Source organism: Macrotis lagotis, chromosome 2, assembly GCF_037893015.1.
Source record: "Macrotis lagotis isolate mMagLag1 chromosome 2, bilby.v1.9.chrom.fasta, whole genome shotgun sequence".
NCBI lineage: Eukaryota > Metazoa > Chordata > Mammalia > Peramelemorphia > Peramelidae > Macrotis > Macrotis lagotis.
In genome coordinates, this window is record NC_133659.1 from 309,370,612 (window position 1) to 309,398,264 (window position 27,653).

Below are 27,653 nucleotides of genomic sequence, written 5' to 3' on the forward strand. Positions count from 1 at the left end.
TAAGGTAGCATTCAGAAGCAAAATACTTTTGCAGAGGGACAAAGTGAAAGGAAAGAGTGAATTGAATAAGTGTGAACTGGAAGAAGATAGAAGGTAAGACATTTAATAATCTTTATCATAATAATCTTATGAAATTTCTTATGAAAATCTCAATTTTCTTTGAGAAATGATAAAAGTCTCATTTATCAAATTTATAGATTTGAGTCAAATTTATAAAAATAAGAGCCATTGCCCTATTGATAAATGATTAAGATATATGAACAATTTTGAAATGAAGTAATCAAAATAATCATAGCCATGAGAAGGAGCTCTAAATCACTATTGATTGTAAGAGAATAATAGTTGTTGGTGGGGGGGGAGTTAACAAAAATGAGACATTAATACACTAGAGTTGTGAACTGATTCAACAATTTTTTTTTGAGTTTTTGCTAGGCAATGGGGTTAAGTGACTTGCCCAAGGTCACATAGCTAGGTAATTATTAAGTGTCTGAGACCAGATTTGAACTCAGGTCCTCCAGACTTCAGGGCTGGTGCTCTATTCACGCTACCCTATCAACTACTCTTGTGGAAAATGCACCTTTCAATTCTTAGACTGGAATTGGAATCTGGAGACCTCAGTTTGTTCCCTAGTTTAGATATTTATTAAATGACATGCCAAGTTTCAGTTTGCTCATCTGTAAAAATGAGGATAATTATATTTACCTCACATGATTGCTTCATGGAAAGTGCATTATAAATCTTAACACACTTAAGAATTGGTAGTCATTATATCATCATCATCATCATCACTATTACTATTCTTATCTCAAATTTAAAAGAAATACTGTTCTGAATCTCTGATTTCATTAAGACCAGGAACGCCCTCATTGAGGTAGATCAACAACTCAGCAAAGATATATGAACTTAGTACCCCTTAGAAATTAAAGTACTTATCTAGGGTCACACAGACAGTTTGTGGTACAGGAAGTATTGAGACATTGTAGTGAGCTCCTCAGGGTCATACATGCCACATGTGCTAGAAGTGAGCCCAGTTCTTGAACCTAGTTCTTCCTTATTCTAAGATCAAGGCCCTACTTAAAACAAAACAAAACATAAAAAAATACCATGCTGCCTCTCTAATGGATAATAAAAGGGGAGAAGGAGAGAGAATGGTTGATTTACCACCACAAGACTTCTCTGCTAGAATTAATAGCTTTCTTCACTTTTCGAATTGACCTGAACCCATGAGAATTCTCCCTTCTCTTCCCTCCTCCCCTCCCCTCCCCTCCTTCCTCCCCTCCCCTACCTCCTCCCCTCTCTTTCCCTATCCTTCCCTTCCCTTCCCATCCCTCTCCTCCCTTAAATGTAAAAAAAAAAAAAAAAACACCTGGGCTACCGAAGCATGTTATTTTAAGAAAATGATTCATTTAGATTTATAAACAAAAAGAGGAGATGCTAACTAAACATCATCAGAGCCACCATGTGTACCTTTCAAGAAGAATTCTTAGCCTTTTGGCCAAGACTGGCACAGCCAGACTCTTCATACAGAGCACCAATTTTGTTTGCTCTAGGTAAGCTGTAAAAATAATGATTTGGAAGGCCATGGGTTGCCATGATTCTCTTCCCCTTAACAGTTGGCCTCTGTCCCTCCCTATTTAATAGGTCCTATAGAAACTTTATCCTAGGTCCCATTTTGGGAAAATGCCAGCACAGTCTGATCCAATCCAGCATGGATTTATTAAGCACCTATTATATTACAGAAGCCGTTCTAAGCATGAGAGATGCAAAAACAGAAGCCAAAGAGTTTCTGTTTTAAGGAGGAAACAGAATAAATTTTGATATTTCCCTACCTAAATTATCATTGTTTTTTTTTTTAGAGTGTTGTAGCTGGATTCTAAGGTACAGATGAAAAAAAATGGGGCCAAGGAGGCTAACGTTGGATAATAGGGTTTTTGGACTGGCAAGGACTCTTAAAGATCATCTAAAGAATGATTTATGAAACATAATGTAAAATCTATAGTTGGGGTCTAAACTTTGATTGACACTAAATAGCTGTGGGACCCTGGAAAAGTCAATAAACCTTTCTGAGCCTCAGTTTCCTCATCTATAAAATGGAAATAAAAATACTTAGGGGCCATTCTTTCCCTCTTTTCTTACCTAGCCTTAATCACTTGCTGGACATTGCTTCAATCAGACTGAGACCTGGGAAAGGCCTTAACTTAAAAGGACCAAGATCTCCCTCCCACGGCATCCAAGGTCATCTTCAGGCATTTTGATCCATATCTGGTCAATGGACCCAGGTGACTGGGGAGGAGAAACTGAGGCTGCTGACTTTCCACTCTCCTGCATCCCTTCCACCCAATTCACTTGCAAGTCATAGCATCCCTTCCCTGATGTCATGATCCTCTTAGAAGGATAAACAAGAATAACACCCTTAAAGAGTAGCAATCTTATAAATGCTTGCTGATTGAATGTTTTCGGGATCAAATGAGATAATGCATTTAAAAAGCTCTGAAAACCTGCAAGTGGGATAGAAATGCAAGCTACTGTTGGCAATGGAATTATGTAGCTGTGTGAAAACAGCCACTTTGTTAAAAATATCAATATACGCAAATGCAACAACACAAAGCTTATACTCATACAGGAAAATCTGCTTTAATCTTGGGAGAGCTTGACACTAAAGAGAGGAGGGAAACTTTATCCTTACACTCTGTGGTTCTATATTACTTTGACCCCCCCCCACACACACACACACCCATCATATAGCCCTGGGAATGATCACTAAAGGATAAAGTTCAGGATCTTCATAAAAATGAGTTGAAAGATACTCAGTGTACACTGTAGAAAGTGAGGTAAGATAATTATTTATTTCTTCCATGCAAAAAAAAAATGCTAACACACATATACACACATAAAAAAAATTCACAAGTGCTCATTACCAAAGATTTAAACATGAAACAATAGCCACTATTATGGTCTTTCGGAAAGATGATATTTTATGGTTCAAAACATGAAGTCATTGTGGGACAACTCAAATAGCTCTTCATTTTCAGCTTGGCTCTGCACTCTTTCCTTCAAGGGCTATGTCTTTTGGTGAATCAGTATAGGCTGCTCCTTTTGTAGGGGTTACTTACCCTTCTGTACTATAGCTGGAGTCAAATGAGGGACTCTGGAACCTCCAGAGTTGCTTCTAAGACTGGAAGCATCCACCTCAGGATGACTGTTTGGCCACATCTACTCAGGGTTCAGAATTTCCCAAAGTAAAAGACATAAGCAGAGGTCCAGATTCAAGTGGACCTAGCTGATTCCTTGGGGTAATCCCAGGTGGAAATTTTCTAAGTCCTCACATCCCTCACTGGAAGTTGGGGTTGAGAGGAGGAAGAGACAGACAGAAAAAGACAAAGAGAAACAGACAGAGAGATTAAAAAAACAGGCAAAGAAGAGATACAAAAGATGGAAAGACAAAGAGAGATAGATAGATAGAGAGAGAGAGAGAGACAGAGAGACAGAGAGATGGAGAGAGAGAGAGGGAGAGACAGAGAGTCAGAGAGAGAGAGAGACAAACAGACAAAGACAGAGACAGTGATAGACATGGTGAGACAGACAGAGACAAAGAAACAGACAGAGGAGAGATAGAGAGATGGAGCTACAAAAGATGTAGAGACAAAAAGAGTCAGATACACACAGAGATACAGAGACAGACAGAGAGAGAGAGAGAGAGAGAGAGAGAGAGAGAGAGAGAGAGAGAGAGAGAGAGAGAGAATTCACTACATTTCAACAATTTCTAAAAACAAAGTCTATGTATTAGCAGGAGTAACCACTTTGCAGGATAAAGATTATCAACACTCCCTGAGAGCATCATTTATTCTTATCTGATAGAACCTCTCCATTTAGAGGAGGAAGAAGCTGAGGCCTTGGGGATTAGAACACCTTCCCCAGGGTCACATGAATACTAAGAAACAGGCAAGTTTTGCAACTGGTTCTTCCCCAGCACTATGCCAACTCATGATTTGGTCTCAGGTCCCAGACCCAGTTAACTGGTCCAACCATGGAGCGTTTCTCTGCATACCAACATAGTATGATTGGATGTAATTTCTTCAAGTGTTACTCCTTTCTTTTAAGTCCTGGGGAACTAGATAGGACCTAAAGAGAAGGAAAAGAAGGAGGGGAAGAAGGAGAAGAAAAAGAAGGAGGAGGAGGAGGAAGAGGAAGAAGAAAGAAGAAGCTCAAAAAACTTCCAAAGCTCAAAAATTATCCAGATTCTTGACACTCTCAAACGCTAGTCCTTCAGCTAAATATGACTACTCAATGGTGCCAGTTATCATCTATGGAAATGAGAATTTTCTCAGTGTTTTGAAGCTACAAATTTCCTTGCCAAAATGAGCATCTCTGAAACCTGTCAAGATCTTTTGCACATTTCCTTCTATAAAACTGAATCACACTTAATATTTTAATTTTAAAGACTAACATATAGATACTTCTTCATTTATAACTCTTCTTAATCCATTTCATAAGTACTAAAAGCCAAAACAGAATGTTTGAAACAACATCTGAGACATGTGCTTTAGCAAGAAAGAAGCTAAGATTCTAGTTGTCATTTAAAAAAAAATATTACTTTTCTGTGTGTTGGGACTGGAAAGATGCATTTTTCAGATAGAATGCAATGTATTTTTTATTACATTCTATTACCTTCCCTTGCTTTTGAGATTACTTGTGGAGATGTGGGAGTTTCATAATTTGCCATCATGGATTGATGCCTTATTTTTATTATTGTGCTGACTATGAAAATTAACACAATGTAAGTATAAAGAATACAGTGTTTGGGAAAGAGTCATTGGTATGTCTATCAGGTAGTCCAACACCTGAGTGAAGCATTACCATTGACCTTGAGGGAAAGAGGAAGGGGCATTCATCAGAATATCCAAGGATGGGTTGGCCTATACTTTAGGAAAACTTTAATGAACACAGTGATTGACAAATAACAGGTGTTTCATGTGTATTTGGGTTAACTATGTCTTACACTAGATAGAATGCTGAATGTGGAGTCAGGAAGGCTCAACTTCCTAAGATGAAATCTGGTCTCCGATACTGTGGAATCCTGGGCAAGCCATTCAATCCTCTTGCCATAGTTTCTTCTGTTAAATGACCTGGAGAAGAAAATGGCAAACCACTTCAGTATCTTTACTATGAAAATCTCAAATGGGGTCATGAGAGTTGGATATGCCTAAAACATGACAAAAATAATACTGACTGAGCAACAGACTGGAAAGAATGTTTGCATCTTATTCAACATCTACTGTATATAAGACAAGCATAAATTTCAGAAGAGCAAAAATTATAGAATACTTACATATGACCTATTAAATTTTGACTAAGAGATCATTTGGTCAACCTTCTCATCTCTTGTAGATGAGGGAGGAAGCTAATTTGTGGCAAAAATTAGTGTGGGGTGGGGGCAGATAGGTGGTGCAGTGGATAGAGCTCCAGGCCTGGAGTCAGGAGGCCCTGAGTTCAAATTTGACCTCAGATGCTCAATAATTGCCTAGCTATGTGACCTTGGGCAAGTCACTTAACCCCATTGCCTTAATTTAATTTTTTTTAAATTAGCTGGGGGGTTCTAGATTTCCTAATTCTCCAAGTTCCTTCTCCTATCATCCATACAAAAGTCCAAGATTTTTACTTGACAAACAAGAATAACATTTTAGTTTCCAAGCAGTAAGTTCCCACAGCTTGTCACAGAAGCAGGACCCATACACTGATCCCAGAACCAGTATTTTTTTTAGGCTTTTGCAAGGCAAATGGGGTTTAGTGGCTTTCCCAAGGCCACACAGCTAGGTCATTATTAATTGTCTGAGGCCAGATCTGAACTCAGGTACTCCTGACTCCAGGGCTGGGGCTCTATCCACTGAGCCACCTAGCTGCCCCTATGAATTAAATTCTTGAGAGTTATCTCTCACCTCAGCTATCCTGTCACCTCATCTTCCACTTTTGGAAATTCATTTGAAATTTCCTCTCTCTGTTTGTCTCTTTCTCTCTCTCTCTGTTTCTCTCTGTCTCTGTCTCTGTCTCTCTCTCTCTCTCTCTCTCTCTCTCTCTCTCTCTCTCTCTCTCTCTCTCTCTCTCTCTCTCTCCCCCTGCCCCCCATCAGCTCTCTGTATCCCTGTCTCTTTTTATCTTCCTCTCTCTGTCTCACTGACTACCAAGTAACTGCAACTAAACTTTTTTATTCACTCCCTGTCCTAAAGTGACTGTTGCTCCTCCAGGAGGGAAAGGAAAAGCCTGTTTACTTTGCCATATTTCATAATAAAACCTGAGCAGATTTAACAGCCCAGAGAGCTCAAATTTTTTTATTCTTTCAGTGGCCCTTGATTTCTCAGTTACCCCAAATTCTATCTTTAATTGGTGATGCCCCAAATCCCAGCAGCAACACTATCTGTGTCTGTCTGTGTCTCTCTGTCTCTGTCTTTCTGTCTCTGCCTCTCTGTTTCTCTCTGTCTCTCTACCTCTGTCTGTCTCTGTCTATCTCTGTCATCTATCTGATTATCTGTGTGCCTGTTGGTCTCTTTCTGGGTTTTTTCTTCTCTCTCTCTCTCTCTCTCTCTCTCTCTCTCTCTCTCTCTCTCTCTCTCTCTCCTCTCTCTCTCTTCCCCCTTTCTCCTAGTCCATGGATGGTTCTCAGATAAATCAACACTGCCCCTTGGGAACATGTTTCTGGAAACACAGATGATTTCAATAATTTGTCTCAGCACAGGATAGAGAGTGTAATGATTGGTTGCTGGTTGCTGAGGAAAATTGTAAGAAGAGGAACTAAAGAAAGCAATAGGAAGAAAAATGGGAGAGAAGAATGATCATGGACAGCAGCCATAGAGGAATGACCACAAAAGCCTCCCAAGAGCATCCTAGGAATATGACCAAACAGAAGAGTGGCATTGAGAGCAAGGGTGGGAACTAGTTCTATGATTTCTTTGCCATAAGGAAATCCTAGATGAGTGCTTTCACTGCACCAATGAAGGTTGGTGCTTTTTCTCTACTTTGTTTTCTAGAGCATTGAAGGTTTAGGTTATTTACATAAAATCATTTAAACCACAAATTAAAAAAAATAAACTGTCAAACTTGGATCCTTTGGTTCCAAATACAAAACTTTCTCCACCATAACCTGCAATCAAATAATTAATAAGCATTTATTCACTGTTATTTATATCCTGAGCAAATTGTATCTAGGTGTTAGGGATATAGAAGCAAAAATGAAAGGGACTTCGCCCTCAGGGAGCTTACATTGTATGGGGGAGGGGTCTGAACATGTTCTTCATATTTAAAATAGTCTTTTTTTTTTAGGTTTTTGCAAGGCAAATGGGGTTAAGTGGCTTGCCCAAGGCTACACAGCTAGGTAATTATTAAGTGTCTGTGACCGGATTTGAACCCAGGTACTCCTGACTCCAGGGCTGGTGCTTTATCTACTGCACCACCTAGCCACCCATAAAATAGTCTTTACATATATAACATAAATATATGTACTCACCTATCTACCTATCTATACAACATAAAATAAATATACCATATTTTTTAGGAGAGAGCACTAACAATTGGAGGTATATGGAAAGAAAATTCATTTAAAACCATTTTATCATATTGCTTTTCTAATGCCTTACTTAAAAATGGGGTAGTTGAAGTATATCTTCTTAATCAGAGAAAAGAAATTAGAGTTCAAATGAATTTGCAAGTCAACAGAAATCTCAATTTATCAAAATCTAGATGAATTTCCAAGTTATTTACACTTCTTAGCAAATATAAAAATCACCCCCCCCCCAAAAGAAAGCACTTTCTGAAGCACTATCATTACCTTTTCAGGTAGCCACCAGATACTCATTGACTAATGAGAGAGGTGATGTCTTGGTTAGGGTGTTGGAGCTGAAGTCAGGAAGACCTGGATAAGGATCTTGTCTAAAACACTTATTGTGGTATTTGACTCTGGGAAAATCACAACCTTATACAGCCTCAATTTTCCTCATCTGCAAAATGAAAATGTTGGATGAGGAAACATCTAATGTCCTTTCCAGTTCTCACATTATGATCTGATAATTTGATGAATTCTTGTCAGATCTATCACCTGAACCCAATGCCTCCTTGGTGTATCAGAAGAACACCTCTTAACATGAATATTTTGGTCAGTTTTAGCCTGTTGTTTGAACCCTGCAGGATGTTACAGCAGGACCAATTAAAGCCAGAGTCTGAAGGAGAGCTAAGCTAGCCTCTAGCTGAATACTGTATTTTTTTTTTTTTTACTGAAAGCCTAGAATCAAGAGCCTCAGCTGGAAGCATGTTTTGTCTTGTATTTCTCTCATTATCTCCAAATTAGGTTTTCAGAGATCCGACTGATGTGATATATATATGTAAGTCCTCGTGAGCGAGAAATGAAAGAATAATCTTCAAGGCTGATGTGGCACAGAGTAAAAAATATGTCTCATTCTTGGCTTCATTTAAAAAGGCTGAGTGAGATAAAGAAAGTGTTTCATGATACTATTCTAATATTCTACTAAATTTGTTAATATTCTGCTAAAATGAGTCACTCCCATCTTTGTGAGTGGTTGAAGCACCTTCTTTATCAGAAAATAAGAAACTAGAGTTCAAATGAATTTGCAAATTGATGAGGTTGAGGTGACTAAAGTGAAAGCTTTCCTGAGTTTAATTCACAACAGTTGATAAACAAACCTGTAACATCTAAATAATTATTGTAATCCTTTAGGCATGAGAATGATGGACCAATGAAGTTTGATGGTGGTTTATTCAGTCTAATGCACTTGATTGGGAAGCAGCATAGGATTATGGAAAGAACACTAGTTCTGGAATCATTTCCAAATTCTGCCTCTGTGCAACCCATATGATCTTGAGAAGGTCTTTTTATCTCTCTAAGACTTAGTTTCCTCAACTGTATAATTAGGGAGTGATACTAGATAGTCTCTGATCTTTCTAGAGCTAGGATTCTTTCATTCCACATCTAATTGAAGACTTAAATATGCCCTACGTGTATGGTAGCTCCTAGGCAAAACATCTACCTTTATATGAGTTGGGAAAAATAGGTTGTTCCTTTGGCAAAACATGTACCAAGCACCACCACCTTGCTTAAGTTCTTTGAGGATCTGTGGTTTTATTCCTCCTTTAATCTAATTTGCAAACCCTCTATGAATTAATTATACGCTATTTAGGCTAGCAGTCATCGTAAAGATTCAAAATGGCTTGAAATTTTTATGAGTAGATCAACACCTGTTCCTTATCAGAACTCTAGACATGAGTTCTGACTCTGGACATATGAAAGTTGCATTGAGACAGAGAAATGACAGTTTTTGTATGGCTATTGTTATTTGCAGTGGAGGATTAAAAAAACCCCCACAAAATCTTTATACCACATGATTAACTCTTTAGTCATAAACTCCTCCTAATTTAGTTGGACTCAGTCAACAGAAACAGCATTCATCACTAGAATAATACTCAAAGGCTTTTCAGTTTGAAAGAACTTTCCAGAATTGGTGCTCTGCCTTTTGAGAATGCAAGTCCACTTTCATCATTATTAAAGAACCACTTATTCTGATTCATCTTCCATCTCTGGTCTTTGTATCATCTGAATCTCATATTTGTGATGTTCTCCCTTATCACCTTTATCTCTAATAATCTACAGTTTCCTTTAAAACACAACAGATCCACTGGATTCTGAGGGAAGTCCTCCCTGGGTTCAATTCCCAGGATGCCTTATTTTTAAATTGTATGTGTTTAATATATCACTCTATGTATCCGTATCATTCTTGAGAGCAAAGACCACTTGGTTATCGTCTTTGTCTCTCTGATACTTCAGATTGATGCAGAGAAAGCATTTAATAAATTCTTATTTATTTAATAATTGATTGAATTGCAATATTTAAATTGACTGGTGTTTAGATTAATAAAGTGTTAGCAATCTGAAACAGATACTCAGAATTTAACAAAAGTGCCACGTAAACACTCAACCTTATTGGTCTGCAAGTTATCTTTTTTCCTTCCTTTTTTTCCTTTAGAATTAAAAAAGGAATGGATGCAAAGTGAAATGAACAGAACCAGGAGAATACTGTATATAGTAACTGCAATAATGATGGCCTATAAATGACTTAGCTATTCTCAGTAATGGAAGAATGAAGAGAATTCCATAGGATTCATGATTAAAAAATGATATCCACCTCCAGAGAACAAACTGATGAAATCTGGATGCAGATTAAAGCATACTTTTAAAAAACATTATATATTTACTTTATTTATTTACATATTCTTTTTTGTCTACATTTTTAACCACATGGTTAAAATGGAAATGTTTTCCATGACTACAAATGTATAATATACAATAAATTCTCAAGGAGGGGTTAAGAAAGGAAAAAATACAAAACTCAGAATTGTTTTTAAAAAACAATGAATGTTAAAAATATTGTTCACATATAATTGAGAAAAAAATAAAACAAAAATAAAATGTAAAAAAGGAACTGAAAAAGGAACTTCCTAAGGTCTGGAACTGACTAGAAGGTTTATATCTTCTATGTTGTGGACTTCTCTGTGTAGCTTAATTTCTTCACCCAAAAAGAAAGATAATCCTTTCATCATCTGAATGTACTGAAGATGAATCATATGTGTAGAGCACTGTGTGTTCAGGAGAAGATAAAGAAGGGTCTGAGACACTAAATGAATGATCTCTTTAATAGTGGTTTGGCACTAAGTGCTCATAGGAGAATAATAGGCCATAGGAAGATAGAAGCATGGTAGACTTTGCTCTAAGGCAAAACTGAGACTGGAGAGCCTAATTACATTTTCTAATTGTAAGCTAAATATGATCATAAATTAGAGAACAGATTGAAGCTCGCTTGCATTACTAGAATTTATAAAATAGTCTCCAAAGGACATAGGGTTAGGAAGATATAAATAACTGAGGGTTAACAAACACAATTCAGAGCAATAAAGTGGTTTTTGTAGCTTGTCTCTAAACTTTACCTGGACAACAGTAGAAGCTTTACTTTGGGTAACAGGTTAAAAGTCAGAACCCTTCATAATCTTTCTGTGGGAGTACAGGACTGAAATCCACATTAGAGACAAAACTGTTCATTATAAGTTTCAATCTGAGTGCTGTTAAATTCAAACTTTTAAATGATTACCTCAATTATGCTTTTCAAAGGCCACATTATATAACAATTTGTCAAACCTTAATATATAGATAGAAATATAGTTAACATTTTAGGTTCTGCAAAAGATGCAGAATAAAAAATGATGAAGCTACCAAAAAATACCATGTATTTGTTGTTGAGTCATTTTTGAATCTTGTCAGACTCTGTGGTTTTCTTGGCAAGATAATGTAGTGATTTGCTTAGGATCACTCAGCTATTAACTGACCCTAGATTTGAATTCAGGGCTTCCTGACTCTAGATCCTGGGTTCTATCCATTGCACTACCTAGCTGCCTTAAAAAAATTCATGTAGATAGAATCAAACTTGGAATGACTGATCTAAGAAGCAGAAGAGAATAGTGAATAGTTATCCAACCTCTGGGTTCACAACTTGCCCCTGATATGTACTAGCTTTGTGACTCCGGAGAAGCCACTTAATGTTTCCTTGCTCTAATCAACTCTCCAAGGTCCTGAATTGAAAAAGGAATTGATAACTGCATTAATGGAGAACACATTCTTTAGGTATTTTAGTCAAATCAATGAAATTCTAGACTGGAAACACATGTACATATATACAAACATAAAAACACACACATGCATAAGTACTCAGGTTCTGAACTCTAGGTTCATTTGCTTGTAGAATTGAAGCCTCTCAATCTCCTTTTCTATTTATGTTAATGAAATTACAGAGACTGTCCCAACAAAATGTAGATGTGGATGAAAAAAATGGGACCAGCATTCTCTGCATGTCGAACTCTCAGCTTAATAATTTTACACATAGAAAAAAGTTTTCAGTGGAATTAATTAACTTCAGAATGAAAAGCATAAACCATTCTTTCAATAGGATGCCCAGATCTAATTAGTCCCACAGAGGGATGACAATGACAGAAAATATCTTTTTTTTCTCCTCCATCCCAGCCTTCACTTTCATCAGCTCCCTCACTGTACAAACTGGATTTTCAGTTTGGAAAATGTAACATAGTAAAGTATTTAGGAGAGTAGTAACTACAAGGACTCAAAGGGACTTGAATTTTATATGAGCAGATCAGCACCAGTTCTGCATGCGGACTCCAGGCGTGGGTTCTGACCCCCTCTGGAAACATGAAAGTTTTTCTGGGCCACAAGAATGAAAGCTTTTATATGGATGTTGGTTTTGCAATCCCCAAGAATTTGACCAGCTTTAACTGTGTTTTTAGCAAAACTAACTCAGTCCTGTTTTGAAGACAGGATTAGTTTTGCAAACATGCCATTCACTTCCAGTGAATGCTGCTTTTGTATTAGAGTGGGACCAGTTGGCTAAATGCCTGTCACTACAAGTATTTGGCATTAGGGTTGGCCCACCCCAAAGGCAAAGTAGATAGCAAGTCTCCAGAAGGTTCTGTAAGTAAGTATGGGGAGAGAGAATAATTATATATGTCTATATATATTATTGGGGAATTGTTATTTGTTAATTAATCATCATTAGCTGTGAGTCTACAGAAGCAGAATGACATAGTAAGTAGATAGGGAGATGACCTACAAGTCAGAAAAAGGAAAAAAACCTGAAACACTGAAATCTTGCCTCTTTCCCATCTGACTATGACCCTAGATGAGTCAGTTAGCCTCTCAATGTGTCTAATAACACAAAGACAAAGCAGGGACTGATATCTAGAAAGAAAATTCCTTTTCAAGAAGGTTCCTCTTCTTCCTCCCCCCCTCCTTCTTCCCTTCCCTCTTTTCCTCCTCTCCCTCTTCCTCTCCTTCCTCCCCCTCTCCTTCCTTCTCCTCTTCCTTTTCCTCCTCCTACTTCTTCTCCTTTTCCTCTTTCTTCCTCATCTTCCTCTTCCTCCTCTTCTTCCTTCCCTTATTCCTTTTCCTCCTTCACCTTTTCTTTATTCTCATAATAATCTCATATTCTCCTTCCTCCTCTTTCTTCTTCTCTTGTTCTTTCCCTTCTTCTTTTTTCTTTCCCTCTTCTTCTTCCTTCTCCTTTTCTTCTTCTCATTTCTTCTTTTTCTTTCTTCTTCTCTTCCTCCTCCTTTTCTTATTTTCTTCTTTCCTCCATCTCCTTCTTCTCCTTTTTCCTATTCTTCTTTCTTCTTCTTTCCTCTCTCTTTTTCCTTCATCCTCCCCCTCCAGGGATATTTTTGTTTGCATATTTTATACTTATATATAGTGAGAATTTCTTAAATACTTTTTCATCCATCCATTCTGTTTATTCAGTCATTAATTTTCTGTTTTCAATTTATCTATTGTGAATTTTACAATTTTTTTCTCTAATCTGGCTTCCTTCCTCCCACCCCCACAGAAGGCAATGTTAATCTTTACATTGGTATACATTGATCTAAGTTAAATGTGGTGAGAGAGAAATCTTATCTTTAAGGAAAAAAAATAATATATGAGAGATAGCAAAATTACATAAGAAGATAACATGTCTTTTTTTAATTAAAGGTAATAGTGTTTGGTCTTTGTTCAAACACCATCATTCTTTCTCTGTATACAGATGGTATTCTCCATCACAGATATCCCAACATTGTGCCTGATTGTTGCACTGATGGAATGAGCACATCTATTAAGGTTGATCATCACCTCTATGTTTCTGTTAGGGTGTACAATGATCTTCTGGTTCTGGTCATCTCACTCAGCATCAATTCATGCCAATCCTTCCAGGCTTCCCTGAATTCCCATCCCTCCTGGTTTCTAATAAAATAATGGTGTTCCATAACATACACATAACACAATTTGCTCAACCATTGCCCAATTGATGGACATTCACTCAATTTCCAATTCTTTGCCACCACAAACAGGGCTGCTATGAATATTTTTGTACACGTGATGGTTTTTACCCTTTTTCATGATCTCCTCGGGGCATAGACCCAGTAGTGGTATTAGACCCAGTAGTGGTATTTCAGCCATTAATTTTCACTTTACTAATTCAGTAAATACTTTCCAAGGACTATGTTCAAAGTAGTATGTCAGGTAGTAAGATAGAAAAACACACAAAAAAGCAATAACCAGTCCCTGCTTTTAAGTACCTTATGTTCTACTGAGAGTAGGATGAGGTAGGGGAATAAAATATTTGGTTCCAGATAAGTAAATTATAATACAAAGTATTATAAGATAAGTAAATTTTATACAATATTATTTCAAAAGAGATAGAGCAATAAAAAAGAACAGAAATCAAAAAAGACCTCCACTAGGAAATGATATGTTACTCTAATTAATTGAGATTTCTCTACCATTTATTTGTTTCTACTGGATTTTCCAGGTGGTTCAGTCATTTTCATTTGTGTCCAATTCTCCATGACCCCATTTAGGATTTTCTTGGCAAAGATCCTTGACATTTCCTTCTCCAGGTTATTTTAGAGATGAGGAAAGTGAAGTAAGTGGCGATGTGACATGCCCAGGGTCCTATAGCTGGTAATGTCCGAGACTGGATTTGAACTCAAGAAAACGAGTCTTCTTGTCTCTGGGCTGTCACTTTATCTACTTGGGCAACCTAAACTCAACACATCCAAAACTGAGATCATAATTTCCCTCAAACTTTCCCCACTTCTCCGTTTTCCTATCTCTGTTGAGGGCAACATCATCCTTCCAGTCACCAAGTCTCTCAACATAGATGTGATTTCTTATAGAGGATAGGGTTAGAAGGGAAGCCGGAAGTCTGAGATGAGGGAGGAGAACATTTTATGCTAATAGGGAGACAGAGAATAAAAATGCTTGGAAACAAGCCTTGGATTGTCTTATTCAGGGAACTTCAAGGAAGACATGCTCAAAAAGCAAATTGGGATGAGAACTGAGTCTAATATTTACAATAATAACTCAGTCATAAGGCATGTTACAGTTCACTTAGTCCTCTTCTCCCAAAGACCTTCTGTGACAAATAAGTAAACCCCTTACCATACCCATTTTGCAAATGAGAAAACTGAGAATCTAAGATTAATTGAGTTGCTCAGAGTTTCAGAAGTAGCACATGTGGAACTGAAGACTCTAACTCAGATTATCTGCCTCCACAAGGAAGGGAGTGTGCTCTTTACTTTTGAAACCTCAGTTTCTAGACCTTGAAACATATTAGCTATAATACAGCTAATGATTATGTTTCCCTGGTGACACAATTAGGAATTGGCTTTTTTAGGACAGTAATTTAATAAATGGTAGCTCAGTAAATAGAAAATATTCAGTGTTGTCTCAGGGAATAGTTTACATAACTGGGAATATTTTGCAAAGCACTTGGTGATTATTTTTATCACCAGTCCCATCCAAGGTGTTCCGCTATGATTATGGTTTTGAGTCTGGAAAGGGATAGTCAGGGAGAACATGGTTGATGGGGAGAAGAATACCAGCTAGAAAGTTGAGATGGGAAGAAAGCTCATTTATTGGAACAATGAAAAAAAGAAAAGCATCTGGTTGTTTGATTCATGTTAGCAAACCAAACCGGTTTTCTGTTTTAAAGAGACTTTTGAGCTCATAAGAGATACTACTAGCCAATTCCGGTCTTAATATTATAACTAATCAAGGTCCTTACATTGCAACAAGAAAAGATAATAGGTGATGGAGGGCAGTTATGTAGCAAAGTGCATAGAGCACTGGGCTTGGGATTAGGAAAACTCATCTTTCCCCTTCAAATCCAGCCACCTCACCCTGTTCACCTCAGTTTCTTCATCTGTAAAATGAGGTGAAGGAAATGGTAAACCACTCCAATATCCTGGCCAAGAAAACCCATTATGAGTTGGATAAAACTAAAAACGAACTGAGGATTCGTCCAAGAAATTTGTTTTAATATCTCCTTTTGGGGACAGAAGCAAAATTTAAATTCTAACATATATTGATAGCATAATATAGCACCAAGAATATGATAATGAAAATCCAGAAAAAAGTGGGAAAGACTTTCTGCTTTTTACATTTCTGAACTGTGGGGCTTGGGATAGATCCTTTGACTTTTCCGACCTTCACTTAAAATAGTCATATGTAAAAAACCAATCATTCAATAACCTGTGATTAATTGATTACTAAATGGCAGAATCTATATTAAGCACTTGGAATACAAAGGTAAAAGCAGGATTACCCTTTCTCTAGTCATCCAAGTCTGACACTAGCTGTGTAACCCTGGCTAAGTCACTTAGTCTCTGTTTGCCTCAGTTTCTTCAATTGCAAGATGAGGTTAATTATAGTAGTGTCTCCCAGGGTTGTCATGAAGAACATATGGGACAATGTTTATAAGGTACTTACACAGTGCCTGGCACTGTGTAAATGTTTATACCTCCTTTCCTTCCCCCTGAGGGGTGGCAAAATTTAAAAGAGACAGAGTTGACTTGACAGAGGTACTGAAAGATTTAGAAACATTTTTAAAATTAAGTAATGGAGGGTATGCTGAAGGGGGGATCATTAAGAGGGGCAAGGAAAGGGTAGCTAGTTATGAAAATTACTACATTAATAGTTGGGATGATTACATAACAGGAGACCAATGAGGGAGCTTCAGGAAAGAGGACCAAAGGGTTAGTTGATGCCTTTGTTCACCGGGGGAAACTTGAAGAGTAAGCAGAATAATGGGAGTGTCTGATAAATCCAGGCAGTTTGTAAAATATTTGTTCCATTGTCCCTTCCTCATCAATCCCTAGAGATAAATACACAATTATAGTGATTTAAAAAATACTATTTATTTGCTATCTTAATTAGTAATTTTAAAAGTCAGTTCACAATAAATAAAATCTCTTTTATTTTAACTACTTTTGATACCCTTATAATATAGGTTGCAAATAGGGATTGCATTAGTCTTGGTTCACAGAGATGTAGAAAGGACTAAGATTGAAGGTTTAGTGTAAAGTCTCAGGATTTGAGTGGGGCAAAGTCAAATCCAAAGAGATTGCTATATTTTGGATAATGATTTTTGGATAAACTTCTTAAAAGTCAGAACTAAATTGTAACTGGAGTTTCCCTTCTATCCTTCAAGCTAAAACAAGTCAAAGTTCCATTTTTCTGTCTGGGAACAGATGAGGGTGGTTGAACACGTGACTACCATTCACTTATCCTTCCCCATTCCACCAGATGCAAAGAATGTTTTTGGGAGAGGATCAGTCAAATACATTATCTAGTGAATGGATATTGCTGTTGGTAGGGGAGAAAAGATATGTTTGGTTGGCATGGTTGGCCCTAGTTGGCAATATACACATTCCAAAGGTGAAGGCCACCAAGGGGAGGAGTATTTGTTTTTTTTTCCTTCTGCCTTCACATTGAACTTCAGATACAGAAGGGAAAAATGCTACAAAAGTCCTATTGTTGATTGAAAAGAAATCAGCCTAAACAGTGAAGGCAATTAAGAAAATTATTTGATTCTCTCAAATAACTAACCTTCCCCTGGAATATTTGAGTTTGAATGAAGCTATCCATCTTTCTTTCAAACTGCAGATAAGCTAGGGAAGCAGAATACATAACTTATACTGTTAAGAATCCCTAGTTAAATTTGAAAGCAAATATCTGGCTATATTTAGAATTCAGGAAAAGGTTATTGCATGCATTGTAGTCAAAGGGGGGATTTCCATCATTTTATAGTTTGAGAAATGTTGCTATGCTTATTTCCATTTCTATAAAAGTAGAGGTTTTTTTAAGGTCAACATCTTCTGGCTTCCTGATATGTGAGGCATCAACTGCAATAAAGAAAAAGGTTCCTGGGTTTCCACATGGTAATACAGCAGCTTAGCAAAGTTAAAAAACACCTCTTTTAACAACTCTTAGTTAATGTCAGAGTGGTTAATGTTTAGGCTAGAATGTGCCCCTAGTAATATGTACATACTCAGGCAAGATTGATTTTTCCATCCAATAAAAGGTCGGCATTGATGAACATTTGAACAACAGCGCTTTTTAAAATAATGAAAAGGTATAGTTTCTCCTTAAATTTTTCCATTCCTTTCCCCCCACCCACCCACACACAAAGAATATACTCTTATAGCAGGCAGGACTATCAATAGGATTATCTGAAACTCTGAGGTTAATGTATATGGCAGAGAATAATGATGAAATCTATAAGGAAGTTTCTCCTCCTCCCCTCCCCCTCCCTCTACCTCTTCCCTCCCCTTCCTCCTCCTCCTCCTCCTCCTCCTCCTTCTCCTTCTCCTTCTCCTTCTCCTTCTCCTTCTCCTTCTCCTTCTCCTTCTCCTTCTCCTTCTCCTCCTCCTCCTTCTTCTTCTACTCCTTTCTTCTTATCCTTCTCTTTGTCTTCCTCTTTCTTTAATTCCTTCTTTTTTGTGATGTTGATGATGATGGTGATGAAATAGTATATTGATCTTTCTAATTCCATGCCTCCAACTTTTTCTCCTTGGTTCTGGAAAACTCAAATGACAATGCTTGTGGTACTGTGGGAAGAACATCAGTTCTGGAATTGTTGGCCACAGGCTTAAATCCTTTGATCAGCTTCTTAATACCTATGTATTCTTGGGAAAATGACTTATCTTCTCTTGCTCTGTTTCCTCCTCTATAGAAGGAGGACTTAAGTCAGTTGATTTCTGAGCTCCTTTGCATAGATCTATGACTCTGGGCAAGATGCCTTCTGTCCCTTCTGTATGGTCATCATGGAACAATGAAATTCTGGAAATCATTTTCATTACTGATTCTCAGCATTAGCTCCATATAAAGATTAATGTGATTACTTTCATGACATGGAGAAGAAATTGTGCACATAGAGAACTAGAATAATTCAAAGGAAATTTAGGAAAGCTTATGTGAGAGGCAATAATAAAATTCAAAAAGTCTTCTGATCCACAGAAAACCACTCCTGGAAGGATTAAAGGACTATAGATTTATTTTACATATGAGGAGACTCAGGGATAGTAAATTATTGACTCATGAAAGGACTTTAATATAGGTGTGCTGACTCTAAATGAAAGTATATTTCCAAGTTGCATCTAATTTTTCATTCATTCACAGTCTTTCAAAAAGTCTTTGTTAATTTAATTATTTGGCACCTACATGACACAGTGGGTTGAGCATCAAGCCAGGACTCTGGAAGACTCATCTTCCTCAGTTCAAATCCAGTCTTAGATATTTACTTTTGTAGGATCTTGGGCAAGTCACTTAACCCTGATTGCCTCACATGCAGGGCCATCCATAGTCATCCTGATTCATGTCTTGTTACTGGACTCAGATGGCTTTGGAGGAGAAAGCCAGACTGATGACTTAGCACAGACCTCCCTCACTGAACTCCAATTCACATGCCTGTCATGGTATCACCTCCCTGATGTTTTGTCCTTCATCAAGAACAAAGGACAAGTATCATCATCATGTTAGCTAATTATGCCAGTTTCCTGTCATCAACAAAAGTGAGAAATGTGTCATTTTCACCCATATTCAAGTTACCGATAAGAGTATGAAGAGGTCAGGATCAAGTAAAGTCTCTTATCCGAATTTGCAATTTAAGAACTGAGCCTTCTCAGATTTCTGCTCTTCATTTAGACATAGGGGACTTTACTTATTTGTCATAGTTGATGGACTACCTAGAAATCATTTTGATTGTTTAATTTGTTTTTGAGTTGCATGGTACAAGGGAAAGACTTGAATTTGGCTCCAAAGGAGCCATATACGAAGTCCTTGATCTACTACATTTAACTTATAAGACTTTAGGCAAAACTTTTCTAGGTCACATCAGACAAAATAAGAGGGTTTTACTGAGTACCTTCTAAAATGTCTTCTAGCTCCAAATCTATGACTCTTTAATGTTAGATTCTAATCTAATTTACTTATATTGTAAAGAAATAACTGGAGTTTCTCTGGATAATTTCTCATCGATAAACATGAGGATAAGAGTACTAATAGTCATCATCATTATCAAAACATACTTTTATAGAATGCAGTCAGCTATGGAGGGCAGCGAAGTGGTTAGACCATGAAACCTGAAGTCAGAAAGACCAGAGTTTAACCTCAGCAAGTCACTTAACCTTTGTCTAAAACTTGAAAGGGAAATGGAAAATTTCACATGTGTTTGCCAAGAAAAGTCACGGATAGTTGGTCTACAAAGTCATGGCAAGTTGGCCATAACCGAACCATTAAAAAATCAGGTACATGGGAGGTAAGAACAATAGACTATAATCAGGAAGATCTGAGTTCAAATCCAAACTAAGACACTTAATTGTTTGTCTGACTGAGCATTGTTATTTGTCTCAGTTGCTCATCTTGAAATTGGAGTTGCACTGGAGAAAGAAATGGCAAGCTTCTTTAGTAACTTTACCAAGAAAATCCCTGGGTTGGTGTAGAGTCAAACACGACTAATCAAAATCAACAAAATATAAATAGGACATATAAATGTATATAAATAAGAATATACTAGATATTTATTCATACAGTATATTCCTATCTATATTATTATGCATTATATTTTATATTCATGTATGCTCATAAATAGTACATTCTCATTATTATATAGTACATTACTATGTTTATATTTTTATATTCATATACATACATTTATAGTATATTCCTATTTAATACGGTTTTCACCCTTGGTAGAATGTAAATTTCCCAAGGGCAGGGATAATTTTTGCCTTCCTTGGTATCCTTAGTGTAGTTCTTAACACATAGTAAAAAATTAATAAAAGCTTATTGATTGATTCTCTCTATATATTCAAAGAGTTTTGGAATCTTTGTTCAGAAAGTATTTCTTAATTTCTTTCTCTCAAAAGGAAAATGGGTTTTACTTTTTTAAAGTAAATTTCTTGTTTTTTAGAACTGGTTTGGTCCCCATTCTACCATAAAAGGTTTGGATGACTCCTTTGATGAAGTTTTAGTTTGCCATCTCTCCCTGTACTTGCCTTTCTCCCTCCTTTGGACAGCTATAGTGAAGTTTTTGTGGTGCTGGAAAAAAAAGAAACAGAAAAAAAAACTAAAAACAAAACAAAACCAAAAAAACCTCGTAACTCTGAGTTAAGAGCTTTGCTTGCCTTAGAGAATACAAATGACTGATAATAAATAACATTTAATGCTGTTTTCTTGGCCAGTACTGTTCTATTTCTTAACATTCACAAGCTGGTGTAAATGGAATCCAGGCTTCATCTGATACCCAGAGCCTAGCCATGTTTTTATAATGCAAGAGGTTCAGTGTAGAAAGGAAATGAACAATCCATAATAATATTTTTAGAAACATTTCGTTGAACTCCTAACGTTTTCTAGGAACACTGACTTCATCACCCATTTGGTTTGGAGTGGGTTGGGGAGAGGTAACAATTACTCCTCAATGATTATGCCGGAAAATATCTGGAAAGAGTTATTATATTTCAATTAGAACCTTGTGAAAATCTCTGTTCTCTGTTCACAAGAGATCCATGCACTGAGATTCAACAAATCTTTCTTTAATTTTAAAAAATGACATTTAAATCCTGAGAGTTTCTACCACACACATTTCACTTTGAATATAACATTGCAGCCCCTGCAAATGTCATAATCTAATTCTCCTGGATCAAACATTTAGTCCTGGGATGGAATGCTTCTTGATGTCAGGAGACCTGTGCTCAAATATTTCCTATATGATCTTGAGGCCTTATTTAATCTCTTTGGGACTCAGTTTCCTCATCTGTAAAATGAGAGAATTGGATTGAAATTGGCTTAATCCTTTTGATGAGACACAGGATAACCAGGTTTTACTGCATCTCCTTCCCTGACACTTTCATGTCTTCTGGCTCCCACCATCTATGCTATGTTATATTCTTTAGACCCTGGACTGACTTCTGACCTGCTAGTTTAGAATGAGATAGTAGATAAAAAAAATGCTCTAAACATCAGAAAGATCCGGATTAAAATATTAATCATGTGACTCTGGCTGTCACCTAACACTTTGGGTCTCTTTGGTAAAAAAATTGATGAAATTGGACTAGATCTTTCTAGATCTTTCTCGCTCAATCTATGATCTTATGAATTTATGATTCTTGGGTCTTGTCTTTTGCCTCATCGCAACATCCTTAGAATTTACAACTGAACCCTCCTATATATTTATTTTTCAACCAATAAGTGTGTGAGCTTTACGTATTTTACAAACTTAATATATTTTATTCATTTATCCATTTATGAATGTTTGTATGTATACACAGGTGAGATGAGTACCCAAATTCTTGGTAACATAGTGAAGTATCAATGCATAATTCCTTGCCTTATCTTGTATATTTAAACCAGTTATATTTCCAAGATGTCACTGTACCTCATACAACCACTACAAAAATAAGCAAAATTGGTCTTTCCACATCACTCCCTCCCACACTCTTTTACAATGCCCCCCTCAAGCTATTCTTCTCTTTTTTAAAAAAATCCTGATTCTGCCAGAAAAGATGCGAACAACAAAGTCAAATTATATGAATATTATTCTTTCCCACCCACGATGAATTACATATGGTGTCCGGGTGGGGGTGGGGTGGCAATGTTTGCTGAATCTCTAGGGTGGGAATTGTATGACAGATTCATAGCACTCTCTTCAGCTACCAGGAAAGATCTCCAGGATGACATATGGACTGAACATTTATCCAAAGAAACAGATTTGTTTTCAGTTATGCAGCAACAGTTAAAAAAAAAGAACCCTTTAACTGCCATTTGAAAAGATGATCTGAATGAGGGGAGGGGAGCAGAACTATACATAGTTGGTTATATTTTAAAATGAAGAAACTACTTGAAAAAATTGATTCATGTCATGGTTGTTCAATTCCAAAAATGTTTGTTGCATTCATACTATGGGTCTCACAATGTGACTTTCTTTGTTTTTAAATAAATTCAAAATCTTAAAAAATGAATGTGGAAAACTATCTTTGCCTGTAGTTGACAAATAAATAAATAGGGGCAGCTAGGTGGCACAGTGGATAGAGCCCTGGAGTCAGGAGGACCTGAGTTCAAATGCAACTCAGACACTCAATAATTACCTAGCTGTGTGACCTTGGGTAAGTCACTTAATCCCATTGTCTTTCAAAAACACAAATAAATAAATAAATGAACAAACAAATACACAAATAAATAAATAAATGCATTTATATGGATAAACTTGAAAATTTTGGGGGGTGAATTGTTAAGTTTCAAGTAATCATTCTTACCATTATCAATCAACAAATGGCTTACTAAGCTACAATCCGATTAAACAAAGATGAAAATGAATGGGTTATGTGAATATGTCTTTGAGTACATCAAAAAAAACTCTCTACACATCCTTTCATTAATCTATGGCCATCATTTTGAGAACTGATTCAAGACATCCTATTTTCAAGAAGCCCTCTCAGATCTATCATCCTTTTTAAAAAATTATTATTTTATTTAAGGCAATGGGGTCAAGTGACTTGCCCAAGGTCACACAGCTAGGCAATTATTGAGACTGAATTTGAACTCAGATTCTCCTGACTCCAGGGTCATTGTTCTATCCCTTGCAGCACCTAGTTGCCCCTCAATCACTCTTTTACTCCAAGCTTGCCCAGAGCCTCCATTTACAATGGGGCTTAATGGGTGTTTCTTTGACTACTTTGAGTTGACAAAATTATTCCATTTGTAATATTTTCTGGATTTTGAATCCAGATAGCAGTTCTGCTGTAACTATGAGCTACCTAAACACAAGCACCGTGTTGCCTTATTTTATATCCTCTGTAACAGTAAAATAAAATTTCTTATTATTTGAAACAATTATTTCAAGAAGAGGTTTTTTTGAATAAATAAGTTTAATTTTATGTAATACTAGGAGATATCCTCAATTTTCAGCATGAGGGTTCTAGACTTGGGAAGTAGTATCTAATGGGAAAAGTAATCTGTCTTGGAATCCAAAAATCTATTTTTTTAAAAAAAAAGGTATTACTCCCATGTTCACAGGAAACCTGATTCTAAATCATTCACTCACATCCTGTTTTGGGGGTTGAGACTCTTCCTAGCCAAGCCACTTTTGTTGTATGACCTACAGAATGCTGATCATTGGCAATATATGTAGGAGAAGTTCTGCCCCCATCAAGATCTATGAAAACAGTGGTTAGTCTCTTCCACCTAGAAATCTCTTTAATCTGGATTTAGAAAGAAATAACCATTTGGAATCAGCCCCAGAGATCACACTGAATCCACCTAATTCTAGAGTTTTGTGGTCAAGACAGAACTGAACAGTTTGAATAAATAATGCATTTTCACAATATAGACAAAAGGTCTTTTATATCTAGAATGTTCATTTTTCTCAAGAACCTGTTTTCTCTCAGAGGAAAACTCTGATGCGAAGCACACACACACACACATACACACACACACAAATAAAGATAGTAATTTAGTAATTTTGGGGTTATCCTCTCTCATAACTCTTAGCCATTATTCTCTCTCACTCTCTTTCCTTTCTCTTCTCCCTCTCTTCTCCTCCCTTCCCCTCTCCTCCCCCTCTCTCTTTCTCCTCCCTCACACTTCTTTATTTTTTGCATTATTTGGGGGGGGATAGGTAAGGTATACTAATTTCAGCCCAAAAGGAAAGGGAAAATTTCCCCCCAAAATTGCAGCACTGATGCTAAAGTATAATAGTTATGACAAGATTGGTGTGCTACCCTTATATTTCCCTCATAATTCTCCAATCAGCACACTAGTAATATTGATGAGCAAGGAAAAAACTTACATATACAGATGCAAAGTGAAGTAAGTAGAGCCAAGAAAGCAATGTACACAGGGACTACAACTATGTAAATGGAAGGAACAACAGCAAAACAATCAAAAGTGAATATTGCAAAATTTCTGAGATCCAGCATATCTGTAAAGAGATACAAAAAATATCCTCAACTTACTCCTTTGTAAAGTGAGTAGCTCATGAATGTGGAACATGATATGCATTTTTAGACTTTTTTTGAAATGTTGATCAACTCTAGTGCTTTTTCCCTTCTATTCCTCTTTTTATTTTCTTTTAAAAAATTAATTGTCGTAGGCAATGACACTCTAGGAACAAAAGGAGAAAGACTGGAAGGAATTGTGACATTATGAAAAAAATGTAATAATGAAATTCATTTTACAAAACACATCACAGAACTAAATGAAATAGGCTGGATAAGCAAGATGCAGAAACAATTGATTTCAAAGTCTGAGAAAGGAGTATCCCTTCAAACAGAAACACTGGGGAAAACTAACTTGTCAGAAAGTTGATTTACATCCTAGTTTCATACTACATAAAACAATTACTTTCAAAATAATGTGTTATGATATGAGGCAAGGTGAAAACATACACACACACATGTACACACAGATGCTTAAGTGATCTAGAAAATGGAAGGAAATGCCTTTCATAAGTATAGCTAGAGGGAAAGTACTAAACCAAATAAAGAACAAAAAGGATCATAAAAGATAAAATAGATGATTTTTATTACATAATTTAAAAGCTTTTGCATGGACAAAATCAAAGCAGGTTAAAAAAAAGAAGAGAAAATGCTAAGAGGGAAAACATCCTTACATTAACTAAATCTTCTAAAAAGCTGACATAAAAATATAAATGGACACACATACACACACACACACATATATATTATATATATATAATATATATATATATATATATTATATATATATATATATATATAAGATCAAGAGTTATTCCTGAATACTAAAACAAAAAACGGTTTCTAAAAGAAAATTTGTAGACTATCAAAGTTATATTAAACTTGGCTCCAGGTCACTAAGAAGAGAAATGCAAATTTAAATAATTCTGAGATTTTACTTCATTCCACTCAAAATGACAAAGAAGATAAAAGATGGAAACTATTCAAAGTTAGAAGGATTTGGGCAAAATAGGCCCAAAGTTGAGATTTGGTCCAATGGTCCTGGAAAACGATAGGAAATTAAGTAGGAAAAATGACCATCATTCTCTTTGATCCAATGATTCTACTATTGTGCACATCCCATAAAGAAGTCAATAAAGAAACGTCCATGGGCATTCCAAAATATTTTAGTAATATGAGTATTATTTTTAATTATTGCAATATAATGAAGCAAACAAATTACCTATCACTGAGGAAATAGGCAAATACATATACATATATAAATATTAAATGTATTCATTTGTATTTATTTATATGAATATACACTCGTATATTTATATGTGTATGTACATATATATTTATGATATATTTACTTATCTATTCATATATATTATATAAATTAAATGTGACAATTACTAAAGCATTACTAAATCAGAAAATCAAGGCAATACATATAAAGGAACTGATGCAAAGTGAAATAAACAATACTAGGAGAACAATATACAAAATAATTACTATAAGTGAAAGTAATCCTGAGTAGCAATTTAATTGTAATGACTAGTTTCTAGTTTCAATCCCAGAGCTTTATATTGAAATGTGACTCCCTCCTCTCAGTAGACAAGTGGAATCCTATATATATATAGAATATGTTAAATATTATCAGGTGAATTATTTTGTATGGTGGTTACGCTTAGATGTTTGCCTGTTGTCATTAAAACAAAAAGCACTAATATTTTTTAAACATATATGTAACCATAACATGATAAAGTTGAGAATTGCATCAGCAGTCATATAGTTCAACATTCCTATCTACAATATTACCAAATGAATATTTCATTTCTGTTTGAATATCTCTAGGAAAAGAGCATTCAAAATCTCTGAATACAATGCATTCCATTTTTGGATAGCTCTCAAACAGAAGTTTCCAGTATATAAAAATAAAAATATGCCTCACTAACTTCTAGCCATTTTTCCAGGTCTGCCCCGCCCCCCAGGACCAAGCAGAAATTTCTAATCCTTGCACATAAAAATTTACATCTTTTTCAAACAACTCTTGTTTGTTTCCATTTCCTCCTTACCATGAATAGTTCCTGGTCTCTTCCCACCGTCCTGATTATTAGAGATATTCTTATAGGACCATAATATCAATGATGTAGATTGGGAAGAGTTTTTGGATACCATGAGACCATAGGTAGTTCACAGAACTGGGCACAATGGTCCAAATCTAGTTTTAAAAGGAATGAGTTCTCTACCTGTGCTCTCCCTCACTCTGGAGACATTATATCTCCATTAATATAGCTTCAGACTGAATTAGATATAGGATAATGCTGACACATATTTAGTTTGTCTATGAAAAACCCCAAATAATTTGCTTTTTCACGTCATCTCCTTTTAAGTCAAACCTTCTCTTTCTTACATTGGTATAACTCATTTTTTTAATATAAACACTTCACTTTACATTTGTCCATTTTGAATTTCATCTTCTTTAACCTATTGTCGTAAACATGGCAAAAATTATTGTTGTTGACTTGTTTCAGTAAAGTCCAATTCTTTGTGACCTCATTGGGGGATTTCATGACAAAGCTACCAGAGGGTTTTTGGCATTTCCTTCTCCGGCTCATTTTATAGAAGAGGAAACTGAGTCAAAGAAGGTGAAATGATTTGCCTAGAGTCACTCATAGATAAATGTCGGAGGCCAGATTTGAAGTTAGGAAGGTACATCTTTCTGAGTCTAGGTCCTGTGCTCTAGCTTGTACCACATAGCTGCTCTAATGATAAGAATAGAGAATGCATTTTTTTTCTTTTTTTTT